This window comes from Vulpes vulpes, chromosome 6 (genome assembly GCF_048418805.1).
Source record: "Vulpes vulpes isolate BD-2025 chromosome 6, VulVul3, whole genome shotgun sequence".
Taxonomy (NCBI): domain Eukaryota; kingdom Metazoa; phylum Chordata; class Mammalia; order Carnivora; family Canidae; genus Vulpes; species Vulpes vulpes.
The window spans coordinates 41,040,869-41,061,595 of NC_132785.1; the positions used below are offsets into that span (position 1 = coordinate 41,040,869).

At 33.6% G+C, this 20,727-nt stretch overlaps 1 pseudogene; it reads right to left on the reverse strand.

Moving 5' to 3' along the window:
- Positions 1–15,112: 15,112 nt before the first annotated feature.
- Positions 15,113–19,351, reverse strand: LOC112923756 (heterogeneous nuclear ribonucleoproteins C1/C2 pseudogene; annotated as a pseudogene).
- Positions 19,352–20,727: the final 1,376 nt, after the last annotated feature.

Consider the following 20,727-nt stretch of genomic DNA (forward strand, 5'->3'; position numbering starts at 1 on the left):
AGGGGATAAAACACGCAGATGGTTAAATATGTAAAAAGCAATGTCTTTATTTCTGTCAGATTAGATAATAAACTATATTACTAAATATAAAGAAAAGTAGAGAGAATTCAAATAGATTCTTTTTCCTCTATAGAATTTTATGTCCTTTTTTTGATTCAAAAAGAATGAAAAAATGGCAATTTTCCTAACTGTGTTCTACAATCTCCGAACATAGCCAAGATACATTGTCAGATGCAGTATGGAGTGCGGGGGGGGGTGCTCCCCTTCTTTAACTCCAATACTTCTTTTTATTTCATATTTTTCTCACTGGAAAAATCTGAGTTATAATTTGAGTGGCCACAATCCCAATATTTATATAAGATTTTATAAAGTAGTAAGATAAAAAATAAACTTTTTCTTTATTCTGTTTCTATGAAATGCATTTTTATAAGGATTCTTTCTCCTGCAAAAGGGAGAGGAATGCAGTAAAACCTGGCTGGAGCAAACAGAAAATTCTCTGCCTCAATTAGTGTTCAGAAATTTGGCGGGCTGCCAAGGCAGCACGTTCTAGGAGCTCCAATAGTGCATCAGGAACCAGCCAAATCCTGCCTCAGATCTACCCTCCTTTTTGTTCTGGTTTGCATCTTACATGGACTTTTTCATCATGGCTCCAAGATGACTGCGTTCAATTCTAGATCTAACTAACAACCCTTTAGCTTCTCATTCAAAGAAGAAAAGCAACTTCAGAAGTCTCAGAATACTACAGTCCAAAAAAAAAAAAAAAATCAGCTTAGGCCTGACTTTCAATCATGATGCAGACTGATGTTCCTATGAATCTCTACCTCAAAGCTTAATGTGATTATCCTAACAGCCCAAGACAAGTCAGGGTCTGTTCAAAGGAAAGGAGGTTGTATACTCCCCCCAAAGTTAAATGTGGTGTCTGGAACACTTGCACGTTTTGTGGGGCCAAATGCAAAATAAATTGGAGGGTTGTGTGTTAAAAAAAATGTTAAGGATTTCAAGACAGCAATAACAGAGCATAAAACCAAGCATGGTGCCCTTCTAAGCATGGAACCCTGTGCTCCTGCCCAGACCATGTGCCCATGAAGCCACCCTCCATTGTGTATCGTTTTTCCAGGAGAAGGGTAAATAGATTCTTGGTGGAAGAAAACAGCAAATGTCTAACACAGAAACAGAATTCAAAATTTGACTCAATTTTTACCATTTTAATCCCAAGTAATATTTTTGACCTTTGAAAAAGTCTTACACTTGAAAAAACAAACTTTAATAATAGTAGAAAGTGTGAAAGACATTCTTTTCTTTCATAAACTTTATCCTTTTACGCCTCTATATCTTAACTTCCCTATTTTCTTTTGGATGTATTCCCATTTCTCCTTCATTTTCATGCATATATACCATTACCTCCTACTCTCAAAAAAGCAGAAAAAGACTATCATTTTACCTTAATACATATTTTCGTTTGTTTCCCCTCTGCCTTCATTTCATCCTTTCCAATCTTTAATTATACTTATTTCCTCTGTTTTCCCAAAGCATTTCACATGTTCCTCATTCTTGTCACCTATAAAATTCTTTCCCAGTGACAGATTTCAGTTTTATTTATCTCTGAATCCAATCATAATGTACATAATATAATATGGAGTTCACTGCCTTGCACCTAGAGGGGCCCAATCTATATTTGAAGAGTGAGTGAATATCACTGTTTTCTTTCCCATTGTTATTCTTATTTAAATTCCTGGCTTTGACCAAATCCCCCCATTTAATTAGATAATATATATCAAAAAAATAGATAATACATATCAGAGTAGCAGCAATATAATCCCAGGTACTAGTTAGTTCTCAAAACAAAATATAATGTGATTTTTTTTATAATGTGATTTGAATTTATAGGAGTGCATCATTTATTTAAATGTACATAGATATACTGGGTCTAACATTTTATCTTAAATAAAACTTGTTTCAATAAACATAATTATTTCTGTAATTTTCTAAACTCAGAATTTTTTATCTACAAATGGTATTGTTACTTAAGTTGTGTGTGTGTGTGTGACTTGCCTTGTGTTATCTTAATTATTTTCCAAACCCCATTATATTTTAATTTAGGAAAGCATTATATAAACATGAAAAATACTGGCTTGCTGGATGACTTTATAATTATGTTTCATATACCAGGTTGTCATGACGAATTAATCACTTTTATGCCTTAAAATGAACACCAAATTAATGACGCCCCATAATCTTAAACAAAATGATATTAGCACAACATTATTTTCTGGTTAAAGACCTTACTAGAGTACAAATATGTTTGCATACCTTATCTGTAATTGCAAGTGTCACTGTAGTAGGAAAGCTATTAACATTATGCAGTGAACATTTAAAAAATACTCATAGTCAAAGAGATAATATTAGGGAGATAATTTAATTATTAGTTTGCTTTTTAATCTGACTCATCAGCTTTCTGCTTCAGTGCTTATCATAATTTGCATTCTTGTGGTGAACTCAACTAAAATGACCAAAAACTCAATATATTTTCCGAGCAATAATTCTTACAACATTAAAAAAAGCCGGCCAACATTAGATTTTATGTTGATTGGATGTAGCCTTGCCTCTAAAATATGTTACTTTATAATCGGGATCACTTTATGTATACACACAAGTAAAAAAAAACTCCTACTGCTGTTTTTGTTTTCTTTCACTAAGAACTCAATCCATAATATTTTTAGGAAGTTGGATTGTAATAACTACTTTGTACTAAAAAAAAAAAATTTCCCATATGTTAATTTACTAAGTTCTACTTATGTTTGTTATATGTTTACCTATATGTTTACCTACTTATAGTAAGAAGAATTAATGAGATTATATGCATAGATCTGCAAATACATAAATATAGACGAGTCAAAGAGCATACTTTCACGACATTTCCTGTGATGAGACTCTATAATCATGAGACCACTGAATGTATCCATATGTTTTAAGTTTAACCACAAGCAGGTTAATTTTAGGTTTTCCTTAAAGGTTTAAATGTCAAGACTATAGGTTAGTCAATAATGTGACAATGAACTTGACGAAAAGTGGAAACTAATTTAGCTATTCCCAAAGATGCACTTACTTAAGATTGTGTTGGAAAATGTTGTTTGACTGTATTACAAAGTGATCTCTATGTTCATACTTTAGAACAAGAAAGATTGTTAGCAATTTGCGGAAACTGACAAAATATCTATTGAAGAAAAGAGGATTTGGCAACCCAAATTATCCAGACTTGTCATGAGCATTGATTAAATTCAAGTCTGTAACCACACAATAATAATCAAATAGAGAATTAAAGAATTATTTAGTCAATTTTACCAATCTGGATAATCCAGGACAAAATCCTTCTTGATTTTCAATAGCTTGAGAGGATTTTAGATATCTGTATTTTTCATATAATTGCCTTAATGCTTTCTTTAACTTTCTCTTAATGTTCAAAGCTGAACTTACCTTGCATCAAAATTTGTTCTTCAAATGTATGTAACAAAGTGCTCCGACATGGAATAAGTGGTAAAATTAATACTTTTAAAATAAGTTACTGAAAGTATACCATAGAAAAGAAAAGGGATTTACACATATGTTCCTGTTAGAATGATAGGGAAGCAAGCCTCCTTTTCTGCTGGTGATAGAAAAATATTTTCCTATGAATCTTACTTTATTTAGAACTTTAATTGATCAGTGGAAGATTAGTAACTACATTGAGTTGTGCAAATTCAGCAACTATAATGTTGATGTGTGTGCTTCTGTTGTTAATTGGGAAAGTTTCTACCTCAATAACAATAATAGCAAAACACTGTGTATGTGTGTATGTATGCATTACATTTTAAAAAGCCATTTTGTTTCTTTAGGGAACAGCAGATTCTAAGAAATCCAGTTAAATATAGTATACTTGCTACGGTAATTGCATTACATAAAAAAGGATAAATTAAGATGTTATAAATGTGATATGCCATCTGTTTCTGTTTTTGTTATATTTGTCACATGCAGCTGTTCTTATTCAGCTATAAGGAAGCACTTTGTCTTAATTTACACATCAAAATATTGCAAAAATATCAATTTTGTATACTTAAAAAGTTCCTTTTCCTGAAATGTATACTAAGATCAAGGAGTAACAAATTTTCAAATTAATACTCTATCTTCAAAATGAAATTTAAAAAAATATACATACATATGTATATACTTGGCTAGAAAAGAGAGATCCAATCATTCATATAAGTACAATTTGTTCCAAATTATTTAAAATTATACAGGCATCATTTGTAGTGATTCATTTATTCTAGACAACAATGAAAATTGATCTTAGAAAGTTGGACTAAAAAAGCTTTTTTTCTCATATTTGATTGTGCTGGTATTATGTAGAATATAAATGTATTTTATAATAATGATATTTATGCATATATATATGATACCGTTTCAAAGTATACATTGTCATCATCGTAATGCTTTATTCTGACTTAAAATTACCCGAAATAACCTTCGTATTCTGAAAACAAACAGAACCAAATGAACCTACCTATAAGTGAATAAAATAATGGCACAGAACAAGAAAGGGACACTAATCCAAATAGGCTTTGAACATAGTATTATGCTAACTATGTACTTTCAGGGTAAAGATAAATACAATCACAAATCTTAAAATCTAATTTGTAGTCTTGCTGTTTCTAGTGATATTGGTTCAGGGGTACTGTAATTTTATGAGTATTGTATCAATAGCAAATGAATAAACATTTGATATTATTAAGAGACAGCGTTCTCACATTGTGAAAAGAGAGACAGACGAAGAAGGAAAAATCTGTACTAGTGAATTAACATTTAGAGATATCAAAAGAAATTCACACATATATATACACATATACAAACATATATTTTTAGCTCTTTCTATATCAATGAGTACAAAAACTCCAAGCCTTCGTTTATAAATATCTCATTAAACAGAACCAGTGTTGCTTGGAGTAATGGTTGATTCTAGCACTGGGTTAGGGTGACTTTCAAATGAGCCTGGAACTTCTTGTGGTCAAAACATAAGGACATGAACTAATAAACCTGAGATCACAAAAAAAGACACAGAATACAAGTACAGGTGAATTTCATTGGCCAATCTGTAACAATTGAGAGTATTAAAATGAATAATAACAAAGTATATTATAATATATTGAATACAATTAGACTGATTTCACAATGATACTACATACGTACGTACATAACAAAATGTTAACCAATATGAAAGAATTACAAAGAAAAGTCAAAATTCATAACAATCATTTTAATTATTGAGGCAAATACTGTCAGTAAATGTAAAACTATGAGTGAAATTTGATGGAGTACAGTATAATTTCATAGTCAACATTATTTCCTCATCAAATAAGGTATAAATGAAATGTGGAGAAACTCAGATATAACCTTAATCAAGAGATCAAAGTTTGTATCATAATAGTAGAATTAACACATTGCCTCAATGTTAATTCGACCCAAGCCGAAATCAAGAGCCGATGCTTAACCGACTGAGCCACCCAGGTGCCGCTGAAGAAACATTTAAAATCCTAATTAAGATTCTACAAAAATTCTGGCTTTTATGTCTTCAAACAAAAAATAATAAACAATTAAATAAATAATGTTAAGAGAGACAAAAGCTATTGAACTATTCTGGATTTAAAAAAAAAACCAAAAGACCATATTAACTAAATGCAATGAATGATACTGGGAAAATTCAACAAGTGGCATTATCAGGACTATTGAAAACCACCTCAAAACTATGCAAGGAAATAATAAGTATAAGGAAATGAATCATAAGATCTGTATTCTGTGAAACTAGGAGACTTCAAAAATTACATAGAAAAACTAAAAGGAATGGGGAGTGATTTATAGCTCAGGGAACTTAGAACCTACAAATCCATAAAAAAAAAGAACAAAGAAGCCTGGCAATTCAATTTGACGATGTCATCATTTTCTAGGAATTGGATGCACCAGCTACCGTAGCAGGTGCTGAGAAGTAGAATGTGGAAATAACCATTGTTTATTTATTTTTTAATTTAAAGATATCTATTATCTATCTATCTATCTATCTATCTATCTATCTATCTATCTATCTATCATCATTTATCTAAGTACTAACCGAAATGGGGCTCAAGCCCAGGGCCCTGAGATCATGACTTGAGCCAAAGGCAGACACTTAACCCAAGCACCCTCTGAAGTCTTTCAATGACCACTGGATATGTAGAATTAATTGCCCAACAGTATCCCTGGAATGTTGTTTCTAGAAAAATTAAACAAGAATGTTGTGAGACTTGGAAACTCAAGGTGTTGCTAGAGGAGGTAAAGAGGGTGCCAGGCTACATTTCAGGGATTAAAGAATGTCCTCATACAGGATACTGAGGTTTCTCAGTTCATCTTCCTTCGTTTCACATCTAAAAATCTCTCTCTCAAGTTGGTGATTAGAGGACTCCACAATATCTGAGAATTCCCGAAGTTAGTCTGATTGACCACCTTATCATCCCTAGAGGAAAGTCAATCTCTTTTTTTATTTCCTATTTCCTAATCATTTAGGCTATAAGTTATAAAATTTATTAATCTCAAAACAGCTCTTTGCTCCATTTTATATCATTTTTGTTTTTTATTTCATTCATTATTCATTTCTGCATTTATCATTATGATTTTATTCTGCTCACTTTATGTTTCATTTGTGTTTATTTATGCATCATCTTTTTTATTTTTTATTTTTATTTTTTTATAATAAATTTATTTTTATTGGTGTTCAATTTGCCAACATACAGCATAACACCCAGTGCTCATCCCCTCAAGTGTCCCCCTCAGTGCCTGTCACCCATTCACCCCCACCCCCCGCTCTCCTCCCCTTCCACCACCCCTAGTTCTTTTCTCAGAGTTAGGAGTCTTCATGCTCTGTCTCCCTTTCTGATATCTCCCACACATTTCTTCTCCCTTCCCTTATATTCCCTTTCATTATTATTTATATTCCCCAAATGAATGAGACCATATAATGTTTGTCCTTCTCCGATTGACTTACTTCACTCAGCATAATACCCTCCAGTTCCATCCACGTTGAAGCAAATGGTGGGTATTTGTCGTTTCTAATGGCTGAGTAATATTCCATTATTTATGCATCATCTTAAAGTGGAAGCTGAAGTTATGATGTGAGAACATTCTCTTAGTGAATGAGAAATATTAAAGAATGCATCAGAAATTGTACCTAGACTGTGAGTAATTTTAAAAGATCATTTTCTTATATATATATATTGTTTAGGATATAATTGTTTAAACAAATACAATATATCATGCATTTAAAATATATGTATATACTTGGGGTGCCTCGGTGGCTCAGTTGGTTAAGAGTCCGACTCTTGGTTTCTGCTCAAGTCATGATCTCATGGGTCATGAGATTGGGCCCTTTCTTGGCTTCTGTGCTTATTAGGGAGTCTTCTTAAGAATTTTCTCCCTCTGCCGTTTCACTCGCTCACTCATTCACTCTCTCTTTCTCTCTTTATAAATAAATAAATATTTAAAATGTATGGATACATGAAATACATGACAACAGCAACAAATTCGGAGAGGAAAAATGGAAGTATGTTATTGGAAGGTTTTTATACATGTGAATTTGTATAACATCATTTGAAGGTAAACTGATAAAGCAGTATTCTCTAACTCATTCTAAAGTAATCAGTAAAATACAAGAGAAAAGAATGATGAGACAAATGCAAAGCTAGTGGCAGAATGAAAGACTGAAACCTAACTCAATAATCACGTTAAATGTAAATGTTTTAACCACTGCCATTAAAAAAAAGTCTTGACCTGACTATATGCTACTTATAGGAATTGCATTTTAAATAACAATAATTTTTTTAAAATAATGAAAAAAATATATCTTGTTATCCCAAGTTAAAAGAAAGCTAGAATACCCACACTAACTTCAGTTAAGTAGATCTAAGTACAAAGAACATCGTTAGGGATTAAGGGTGATTCCAAATAAATAAAATCTTTAAAAAAAAAAAAAAAAAAAAAAAAGGGCAACCCCGGTGGCTCAGTGGTTTAGCGCGGCCTACAGCCCAGGGTGTGATCCTGGAGAACCTGGATCGAGTCCCACATCGGGCTCCCTGCATGAAGCCTGCTTCTCCCTCTGCCTGTGTCTCTGCCTCTCTCTCTCCTCTCTGTGTATTCTCATGAATAAATAAATAAAATCTTTAAAAAGAAAAAAAAAAGGTGATTCCAAGTGATAAAGGAATCAGTTCATCAAAAGGGCAATCCATTATAATTTTTTATTTACTTACTTAATAGTAGATCTACAAATACATGAAGCAAAAATTGATCAAGCTTCAAAGAGACAAATCTACTTTATTGTCAAGAGATCCAGTACTCCTTAATTAGTTAATAGAGCAGACAGAAAAGATACAGATTTTAAAAACTTGGAAATACATATTTCCAAGTCAATTGGCTTGACTGATTTGGCACTTATAGAATGCTTCACCCAATACCAGACAAATGTGCATTTTTTTAATTAAGTGTAAATGGAACATTTATTAAGATAAAATATATTCAGGGACAAAAAGTCAATAAATTTCAAAGATTTTGAGCTGATCAAAATATGTTTTCTAAACACAATAGAATCAAATGAGAAATTAACGACAGTCAGAACTCTGGAGAAATCTTTCAATATTTGGAAACTAAATAACACAGATGTATATAACCTTGTTAAAGAGAAAATTAAAAAGTGAATTAAAAAGTATTATGAACTAGGGCAACCCGGGTGTCTCAGCGTTTTAGCGCCGCCTTCAGCCCAGGGCGTGATCCTGGAGACCTGGGATGGAGTCCCACACTGGGCTCCCGGCATGGAGCCTGCTTCTCCCTCTGCCTGTGTCTCTGCCTCTCACTGCGTGTCTCTCATGAATAAATAAATAAAATCTTAAAAAAACTAATTTCTCTGCAAATAACACATCTTTCCTCTATTTGGTTTAAGATTCTTATTTCTGATTTAGAAAAAAGTTGCTTATCACAGTGTGCTGTCGTATTGTTTACTTCATGGTTCTTGTGTTTTGGATTTGTTAAGTTTCTCAGATACAGATTTTATAGTTTTCATCAAATTTTGAAAAATTTCAGACGTCACTATATTAAATATTTTTTCTGCATATCTCCTTCCTCATTTCCCTCTGTGATCACTCCAGTTTTATGTATTAAACCAATTAGAATTTTTTCTCATGGCTTTCTGATGCTCTCTCTATATATTTTATAAATTCCATTTTACCTGTGTATTTACTATTTTAAGTTCATTAACCTTTCTTTCTGCAATGTTTAATCTGCCATTGGTCCAATCCAATATATATTTTATAATCTTAAACATTGTAGTTTTCATCTCTAGAAGTTTGATTTCATGTTTTTTTTGTCTCCCACGTGCCTACCTAACTTTTTGAACGTATAGAATAGAGGCATAACAATGTTTTACTGTCTTTTTATGCTAGTTTTAGTTCTATATTTGTATGAGGTTTTTTTGTAGATTTCTATTAATTGAGTCTCAACTTCATCATATGTTTTGCTGCCTGCTTCTTTGTATGGTTGGTTATTTTTGATGGTTACCAGACTGTAAGGTTTGCTTTTTTGGGTGCTGGATAATTTGGTATTCCTGTAAATCATCTTCAGCTTTGTTCTCTGAAACTGTTAAGTTATTTAGAAAAATTGTGATCCATTTGAATTTTGCGTGTAGGTTTTGTTAGGCAGGTCTAGAACAGTATTCAGGTGAAACAATAGTTATTCACTTCTGAGATCAATTTATCCTTAGTCCCATTCATCGCCTTGGAAATTAGAAGTTTTCCCCATCTGGTGGTGCTTATTGATATTCATCCTGGCTCTGTATGAGTTCTAGATGGTTCCTTTCCCTTTCCAAGTAGTTTTCTCATACAGATGCATTGATCAGTACTCTGATAAATGCTCACTAGAGACTCTTGGCAGATCTTTGGGATTCTGTGCTTTCTCTCCTATAATCTGTCCTACAAATTTTACCAATGTTGGTCTTCCCAGACCCCATGCTTTGTGTCCTTAATTCAGAAAATCCTCTGAGCTCTGCCTCCCTCTGCCATGGTATGGGGGCTCTAAAAGGAGGGAACTGTGGCAATTGTAGAACTCATCTTGTCTGTATTCCATCCCTTGAGGATCATTCTTGCCCAATCCCAGTATCTTGAAGACCATTCTTTTTTCATATATTTTGTCTGTCTATTTTGTCAGATTCAAGAGAGGAAAGTAAATCCTGCCTGCTACTCCAAATGGAAGAAAAGCAGAAGTCTGTCCCATTTTGTTTGACATGTTATATTTCTTAATTACTAATATTCTTTTCAGAGTCCAGAGTGCTCACCATTACACTATGGAACCCCCACTATTTTCATTTTAATAGTTAAATTTCCTCAAAATTTCTGTTTGGCTTTTCCAAAGTTTTTATTATTAAATGCCTGGTATCCTTTACTCTTAAGAAAATAATTGTTTCACAAAATCATGAAGCACAGAGAATGGTGCTTAGATTAGACTAGAATTATTAGAAAGGGCTGTAAGTAAGTCCAGTTCCTGATTTAACATCTGCATATTAAGAGAAGAGAAAGGAACAGTGGCCCTTACAGAAAAGTTTAGTTGGCCACAAGTAAGTATTCATCTCATTATTGTACTACTGCAATCTACTGTTACAAGGACTGCTTATTGTGATTCACCTAAGTTTAATATCCCTTACCATTATTGCAAATGTGGTATAAATGACCATATTAATTATGCTTAATGTTTATTGACTATCTACCTTATTAAAATGTAAGGTTCCTAAAGATAGAAATATTTGTATATTTTGTTCACTCGTGTATTTCAAGAGCCCAGTCAGAAATTGGCCCAAAGTAGACACTGATTATTATTCTTAAATGAATTGAGGGAGCTTACTAAAGGGTTCAATTTTTGTTCCAAGCTAGAGGTTGTCCATGACCCTGAGAGCTTCTCTTTCATAGTCCAAAGGCAGGGAGGTCATTTTTTACTGATCTAAGCCATCATTATGGCAATATCTAGCTTTCAATCAGCTTGTATGAGACACAGTATTTCTGTGATTTTGTTTTTTTACCAATATGTAAAATAAGGTAGTTCATTTACATTATTTTGAAGGTTGACTTAAGACTTTGGTTACCTCTATAGTTGTTGAATTGACCATTGACTTCTTCGACTCTTTTATCACACCCTTCTTTCTTTTCCTTTCTCTTTCTTCTTAATTTTTGGCTCCTTCTTCTCTCTTCTCTCTCTCTTCCATTTTTCATTTTCCTTTATATGTTCTCTCCTTACGGTTTCTCTCTCCTTTGGTCTCTCCCTCATCTCTCTTTTTCTTTCTTCTTCCCTCTCTCCCCCTTTTCCTTCTATTTCCCTTCCCTTCTTTTTGCTCTCCTTTTCCTATTTTTCTCTAAAAATACAATGTTCATTAATTTAATAGGTTCTTACAAAATAATGCTTTAAACCATGTGCTAAGCATTATACTACATGTAATGGAGATATGTTAAAGCAGTGTGGTTCACCAGTACCTGCCCTCAAAAGACTTAGAAACTGCCAGAGAACTGTCTGCATTATACCCAGAGAAACAGATGGGAAGCCAAGAGTGTTAACCGATCCATATTGATACATTAAATTTTAAAATTGAAAATTAAAAATAAATTTGAAATATGTTCTTTGATTTTCTATTAATGACAATTTCATTTGACATTTGGCTTATTTGTCTTTAAGAAGTAAGTCTTAAGAACTAGTTTTAACAAGTTAAGAAATCTTAAAAATTGGGTGCCTGGGTGGCCCAGTGGGCTAAGTGGCAGACCCTTAATTTCAGTTCAGGTCATGATCTCAGAGTCCTGAGAGCAGGCTTTGCTTCAGGCTCTGTGCTCAGCAGGGAGTTGACTTGATATCTATTCTCTCTCTCTCTCTCTCTCTCTCTCTCTCTCTCCCTCTGCCCTGCCCCCCATGCACATGCTGTACTCTCTCTAAAATAAATAAATACATCGTTTTAAAAAAATATTTTAAAAAATTATGTAACGTGAAATGTGAAATATGTTCTCTCTCTCTGTGTGTGTGTGTGTGTGTGTGTGTGTGAAAGAGAGAGAGAAAGATCAAGACAGAAAGAAAGGCAGAAAATAATTAGCTACTTATCAATAAACAGTAATGGTATTCATGCAGGCACCTGAAACTTTCCCTCAAGCAAAAAAAAAAAAAAAATCAAAAGGTTTTCCCTTACCAATCTAACTTATATAAATACAGATACATATATATTTGAAATATATATATATAAAGCCCACTCCCCACAACACACACAAACACAAAACATAAATCCTCTGAACTTGTACAGTAGCAGCCTGACATTAAAAAATCCTTGCAGTTCACAAAGTTTTAGTTGTATATTTCTGTAATGCTATTTCTGCCTTATACCAGTGATTGTGGAAATATCAGGGGACTCCTGTTCAACAGTAAATAAGCAGTACCTACAATGATAACAGTTCCATTTATCTACCTCCTAAATAGCTCTTAAATTTAACTTCATATTGGCTTCCACTGCCCCAGCTCAATCTTTTATTTCTCACCTAGAACACTATATCTTCCTAACAGGGAACTTCAATTCCACCTTATCATCTCTATAGTACTGCCACAAAGATTTTGTGTTGTTTGTTTTAAAACTTTTATCTGCTTATAAAAGTATAGTAGCTTTTTAAAGTAATTTATGTGAAGTTCAAAGCCAGACTTTAAACTATCTACAAAAATGAAAGCTCTTTACCTGTTACAAACCTATTCTCACCTGTAAAATGGAGATTAATGGTAACTACCTTGTGTAGTTTTTGTGAGGAATATATATATGGCATTCATGTAAAGTGCTTCTCACATTGCATAGAATCTAGGAAATCCTCAATGAATGTTAATTTTGTTATGTGGTTTCTGCTTATAGTAAATAATTTGGAAACTTAGGAAAATAATAATAAAAAAGGAGTAAATAACATTTACCAACCTATTAATGCTTTATAGAATTTTTTATTTTGTTTTCTGGTCAGTGCCTGTAAATGATGCACCTATCAGAGACTACTTGGGCCTGCAGATTGAATTAACAGTCTCTTACTTGCAATAATGCTTTTCTTAAGAATAAATTTTCAGACCAATTTTGATCAAGTTATCAATTTTTAACCAAACCTCACAGTACTAATAGATTAAGGTGAAGTTTAATATCTCATACACTTCTCCCTTGGTTACCCCAAACATTTCTCCCCTCCTGCATTCTTTTCTGGCTATTATTTCACATTTTCTATCCCAGAAGAAATGGAGGAGAGTGGACATATTTGAATTATTGAATTTCTTCATTCAGAAACATAGTGTATACCTTATTTTATTCAAGACTTTTTTCTTAGTTCCCAGTACATATTTTAGATCTCGTTATGTGGGTCTTGCATGATTTTCTTTAGACCTATTCCTAATTTTCATATAATGTTGCTATTATGAAACAAGTTATTTCATTATTAAATATTCTAAATTTGAATTTTCATCTTGTAACTATTGACTATAAGTTCTCTAGGTAGTTCTGTTTAATATTTTGATAAACAGTCATATCTTCAAATATCACCAATTTTGCTGTTTTCATTTTTTTAATCTTTTCTAATGCTGAGAAAATGTTTGTGGGTATTAAATATTTAGAGTAAGTGAATTCCAGAAATTATATTGAATTTTATTCTTGAATGTTAGTCATAAATAATTTTTGTAGTGAAACTAATTAGGTTCAAACTAATCTTTGTTTATAACTTTGAAGTTGTTAATCTATTGTCTTCTAAAGAAAAAATAATGATATGAAATTATTCATATTCATACAGAAATAATATGATTATGTCTTATTTGAAATATTTTATTTTCATTATTTTTTATATTATCTATTTATTTATTCATAAGAGATATATAGAGAGAGGCAGGGACATAGGCAGAGGGAGAAGCAGGCTACCTGCACGGTACCCGATGCAGGACTCAATCCCAGGACCGTGGGATCACAACCTGAGCTAAAGGCAGATGCTCAACCACTGAGCCACCCAGATGCTCCTTCTTTGAAATCTTTTAATAAAATCTCCACATATTTTGTGTTTTGTTTAGATATAGTGATAAGAGTATAAGGGTTCTTTTACTATTTCTTGAAAATTATAATAAAGCCTTTGCAAAATGGATTTTTTATTGAAAATTAATTAGAAAATAGTCCCCTGACTTTGACCAGAAAATTTGTTGGATTTTTCATCTAGAATATTCTTCTATTTGTCTTGAATAAACTTCCATACAAGGTAAGGTTAGAGCTCCTGAAAAACAAAAGCAAACCCCAAAGAGTTGAAGTGAAATTTTTGGATAACTTTTTTGTTATCTGCTTATAAATCTTTGTATCTGTGGTAGAATCCTGCTTGAGACTTTTTTATAACATATTCCCTGAAGGGAATATTGTACTGTGTGTGTGTGTGTGCATGTGTGTTTGGGGTTGGTAGTGTTGGTGAACATTATATATTAGAGTCTCACAGGTCATGGAAGAAAACACTATGAATAAAATCCTTAATTAATTGGGAAGCTCTATTAATAATTTTTATAGAGAGGCACTTTTTTTTAAACCACACATCCTTTTTATTGTTAAGTCATAAAGAAGTATCAAAATTAAAAGCAAAAATTACAGGGTAAGACTTAACTACTAGGAGCATCAAATGAAGTGAAAATGGGACTAGGCGCAGGGCAATATGAATTAATGAACATGGTAAGGATAAGGATGGTGAGAACAGTGAGCATGTGCTAAAGAAGATACTAGGGGAGAGGATCTAGTGAAAATTTTGGTCTTAGACAAGAGCCTAGGTAAAGAAATAATGGGACAAGATTTCTTTCTTTTTTTTAATCTACGATTCACAAAAAGAGAGAGAGAGAGAGAGAGGCAGAGACACAGGCAGAGGGAGAACCAGGCTCCATGCACCGGGAGCCCGACGTGGGATTCGATCCTGGGTTTCCAGGATCACGCCCTGGGCCAAAAGCAGGCGCCAAACCGCTGCGCCACCCAGGGATCTCTGGGACAAGATTTCTATACCCCACTAGGTGCTTAAGAGTCTTCCTTGCCATTAGTACTGTCTGTCATCCTCTCCTTCCTCAGCCTCCTTTTCATCATCCTTGATCAACTCCAGCGGGTCATCCCTGGATCTTCATTATCATCATCATCTTGTAGGTCCCCCTCCTCAGCAGAGTCATCTGCACCCCTCTCAGACTCCATCTTCACATTAGTCTCATCTTTCTTCAGGGAGCTGCTGCTCTGCTCCTCTTCTGACTTATCATTCTACATCTCTACTCCTTGTTTGCTCTGTTCTTTCTCAAATTTGTCCAGGCTTTCCAGTAGAGAATCCACTTTTTGTTTTATCTGGGTCAACTCCTTCTTAGTGGTCTGAAGGTCATCTCCTTTCAAATTTCCGGACTTGGAAGAAGATCCTCGCTGTCCACTCTTAGAATTGAAGCCACTTTTGCCCCTTCGTGAGAGGTTTCCTGATACACGCTGGCATTTTTTTTTAATTTTTTTTTAAATTTATTTATGATAGTCACAGAGAGAGAGAGAGGCAGAGACACAGGCAGAGGGAGAAGCAGGCTCCATGCACGGGGAGCCCGACGTGGGATTCGATCCCGGGTCTCCAGGATCGCGCCCTGGGCCAAAGGCAAGCGCCAAACCACTGCGCCACCCAGGGATCCCTCACGCTGGCATTTTGAGGGAACCACAGTGCAAGCAATTGGAGGAGAAGGAGGAACACGTGCTGCATAACTGTACATCCTGTCATAATAATCTCATTGAAAGTCATAGTCCAAATCAAAAGAGGAACTGAGTAGAGGGGACGGAGAAGAGTGTTCTGATACTGACCCTCACATCCTTCGCTTACTTTATCAGAAGGTCATGCTATGCACGGAGAACAATCTAATGATTTTGGGTGACCAAAATGATCTTTGTTTGTTCACAATAGCATCTAAAACTAATTATCCAAAATTTGACTTCTGTTTTCAGAGACCCTACTCGTCTTTCAGATTTTTCTGTATGAGTAAATGGAAACTGTATCCCTCCAGTTGCAACCACATCAGAACTATGGCTTAAAGCTACCAGGACTCATCTGAATTACTTCCGTATCTTTCTTTCTCTTTGCTTTTCCTCTTTCTCTTCTCTTTCTCTTCTATAGTCTGTTTTCCATACAGCAGCTGAAATGACTAAAATTCAAAACAAAGTATAGTGCATCTCTATAAAACTTTAATAGAACTTTCCAATTAATTAAGGATTTTATTCATAGTGTTTTCTTCCATGACTTGTGAGACTAGTCTATAATGTTCACCAACACCAACCCCAAACACACACACACATACACACACACACACACACACACACACATTACTTTTCTTACCTTCATCTTCTACTATTTCTCCTCTGAACCTAGAGGTTCTAGGTTCTAGCCTGTCTGGCATCTGTGATATGCCTCAAACATACCCATTATACTCTTGCCACAGGCCTTTTGCATCCTATTCCCACTCACTAGACTTATATTCTCCAGATATCTTTATTTCAGGTCCTCTTTTCCTTCATGTTTCTGTTCAAATGTCTATGTTAGAGATCTCCTACATAAAATAATAATCAAATACCCCATTTACTTTCCCTTTACTATCCTTATAACATCTATTACAGAAAGAAAAATAAATAGGTAATGAATGGATACATTAGGTATATACAAACTCCTGAAATAATTATAAAATTTGACTTTCATAAAATAAAAATCTGTTTCTTAACATCAATCAAACTTCAGAGTTAGAAGGAGTGTTAGGTTGAGAGCTAACTGCTCTTTGCTCTATATAGTCCAAGAACTTGGCCTCTGTTTATCTTGTGAAGGAGTCTATGGATAAAGTTCAGTCTATGGATAAAATCAATGAACCTGAATGGGAAAAAATTATTACATTATTTTTTATTTTCAACAACCTCTAACTAAAGTTTAGCATTTTATTCTATTACTAACACAATGAACAAAGTATAGTAATATTAGTAATGTATTATGTAGTAATAATGTAATGTAGTATGTAGTATAGTATGTAGTATAATAATGTATGTAGTAATGTAGTATAGTAATATTAGTAATGCCTATGACTCTGTCACCAATACACATCACAATAATTTCCGATTACATTGTGGTCCAATTACAAGATAGCTATAAATGTTTTTATGTACTTTCCTACTGAAAAACCTTGGTACTTATTAAACCTGCCACTGGATCAAACATGATTACAGAACTGTTGTCTACCTGGTCCCCTGCTTTAAAGCAAAACAGTGTTTGGGAATGTTGTTCTGTTCCTTTCTTTCAATTTGAATCTTTCCCTATTTTCTAAGTAGGATTTCTCCAGCATGCTAAGATTTGTTCCATATATTAAGCTAAGTGTTCCATATAAATTATTTCATTTAATTGCCACTGTTGATTCAAACATTTACCTAATTCAATTCAATATTCAATATTCCCTTCATCATTCTAAATATGAATGTTAAGAGTATGTGAATTTCTTGGGCATGGGTTAGAGACTGACACATCAATGCCCATAGCTCATAATGTCATCTTAACTAGAACTAATAAAATGATTTTTCTATCTCACAAATTTTATCAGTCTACTCACAGATCCATGCAAAAATGATTGTACATTCCCTTCATCACAAAGTACAATGCCTCAGCTTGGTACACAGAAATCTTCTTTCACTCATTTCTGCTTATACAATGTAAATTTTCTGTTTCCTGTATCATCTTGCAGCCATGATAATAATAATAGTTACCCTTTATTGAGGCTAATACACTTCGTTCCATATATTAAGCTAAGTGTTCTATATAAATTATTTCATTTAATTCCCAGAACAACATATTTGGGGTGCCGACTATTATTGTGTGCAAAACATAAGTAAGGAAAACGAAGGTTATGAGGTTAAGTAAATTAATCAAAGTCACACAAGCAAGAGGTGTGAAATTTAGGATTTAAAACTACAGTGGTTGACTTCAGAGCCAAAGATCTTTACCCTGTACATTACAGTAACATTTGTGAGTCCCTCTGCATTCCCAGCATGCTCTTCTATGCATCCTAATTCCATACTTACATTTATATTTATTGAGTTAGAAACCTGCATGCATAATAAGAAAAGATGCCTCTTTGTTTCTTTATAGCAGTATCTATTGGTTTTATATGCTGTGATTTTAATATCCTAAATACCTAAAAGTAAAAATAATTCTATAATTTAATAGGAAAATAATTTTATCAAGATTATAGTCTTTCAGGCTTGAATTAAAAGAAGAGACAGAGCTCTGATTCTTAAAGAAAATAAAGTGAAGCTATACTAAGGTTTAGGTACATTTCCAGCTGCATTTTTAGGAGCTTGCATTTTAAATTAGAACAAAGGTAAAAATCAAGCTATAACAACAAAATTGTTTTGCCCCCAAAGATCACCTCTCCCTCAAGGTTTCCCTAAAGCTATTTCTTATTTTAAGTAGACTTCTAGCTTTGCTACTGCTGCTTCTCTGGGGAACAAAGATGCTACATCCTGATAAATTTAACATTTCTTATACTGAGAATGTCTCCCAAGAGATACTACCACTTGCAACATTGGATACAGAATCTTGGTAAACATGTTGTGAAAGCAACTCTTACAGGAAACCAAATGTGTCAGCATAAGCCTCTTCCCTCTCCCCTGAAGCCAATATTTGACTTCCAGAATATCATCCTTTTAAGAGTTTCAGAGGATTTACTTGTCTATATAGATCAGTTTGCAAATTTTAAATGAGACATTAATGATAAAACTTTTGATAGCTTTTATTTACTTTATGCAATACTTATTAGAATTGAATCCTAGTAGAACAACCTGTGAAGTGTTTAAAACTGCAGCTACCCCTTATGCCCTACTTCTGAATCAGAGACTCCGCAGGTGGGTAGTTCTTTAGAGACTATCTGTAATAAACAATAAAACTCTTTCTTAAAATTTCAGGTTCAGAATTATACTAATTCACTTCTATAACAATCTGAAGGGAAAAGGCCAAAGCAGACTATGGGATATAACTTAGAACAGGATGCAGAGCAGGATAACTTAGCCATGTCTCCGCAGCATGGAATTACTGTGGTGAATCAACACAGTTCATGGAATTACTGCAATGAATCAACACAGCTCAAGACCACGATCAGAGGTGGTCAGAAACACTTGTGACTGCAAACTCAACATTTACTCATCAATCAGGAGCTCCCTGAGAGCCATCATGCTCATAAGCAGCAAAAATAAAATCAGAGTATCCATAGACATGTTTACAATGAGACATAAATCTGTCAGGTTGGTATTCTCTCATATAAGTAACAGAAGTCATGGGTGTAAAGATCAGTAATAACTCATAACAACCATTTATTAATTTAAATGGTAGACAATGCTACCCCAAAGGCTGGATGCTCCAACTATGTAGAGAGTACTCTCTTGTGCTGCCACACGGGAAGTCAAATTATCATCAGAGCTATTTCGGTATGATATGAAAACTGGAGTTTTGAGAATAGTGTGCTGTGCTGTGCCCTGACATCTGGCCACAGTGGCCTCACACATCCCCTCTCTACATTAACACATCTACCACTGAAGTTTAAAAGTCTTTGTTCTTAGGCCAAGGCACTCTTCACCCCTTTGAATGTCTGCAAGGAAACTCCTGATATTTCCCTGTGTAGCTTCATTATCCTTTTCTTTGGAAGAGCAGCCTCTTTTCTGAGTGAGATTTTTAGAAAAAGATAATAATACCTTCACATCAAGTTATAGTCAAGTCTTCTGAGCCTGTACAAGTCTTAAGGTTTACAGTGGTTTGACATAGTACCACTTTAATCCAAAGTGTGTACGGTTTAAAGTTCAACTTTCCTTTAAAAATAATAATATAATTATCATTTAGTTCTTGAAATTATGGGTGGTGCCATTTAATCTCCCCTCCATTTGTTTCCTAAAATTTTATCACAGTGTCATTCACATATTTTAATTGGAAATGCGTATTTCAAGAAAACGTTTGATAAAGAACTGTAACCTCTTGGTTTATTTCTAATACTAGTCCCTTTAGAATGTTACTTGTATTTAAATTTCTAAGAAGAAAAGGAAGCAAGACAATAATTTTAAAAAAAACTTAATTCAATGTAATCATAGCAGTAACAATACTCTTATGTATTATACTCTGCTTAAAGATCACATATTTCAAAAAAAATCACATATTTCTTGATAATATAAACACAGGAATAAACTCTTCTAAACAACCATTTCATAAGTCCCATTTCTAATCTGATTAATTAATTATATGCTCTGGGATTCACACAATAGTCTGTGCTATGAATGATCCTGCTGGTTCAGAGACCTCTTATTTAAGAGCATCTAAAAATATACATAACTAATACTTGATTATATTTTAATATTAGGTTGATCAACCAATATACAAATATATGTGATATCATTTAAAGATACTTCCAAGATCTTTTGACATTAAATTTCGAATGTAAAAATAATGGTTGAGTTAAAAAAGCTCAATCTACATCATAATGAAAATTGCATGTGGTTCACACTGATGTATAAGCTAAATTTTGCTATTTAAAAAATATCTCCACTTCTGTTGGCTTAAGACGACAACCATTATTCATCTTAGTGTTCTGTTATTTCCAGACTTT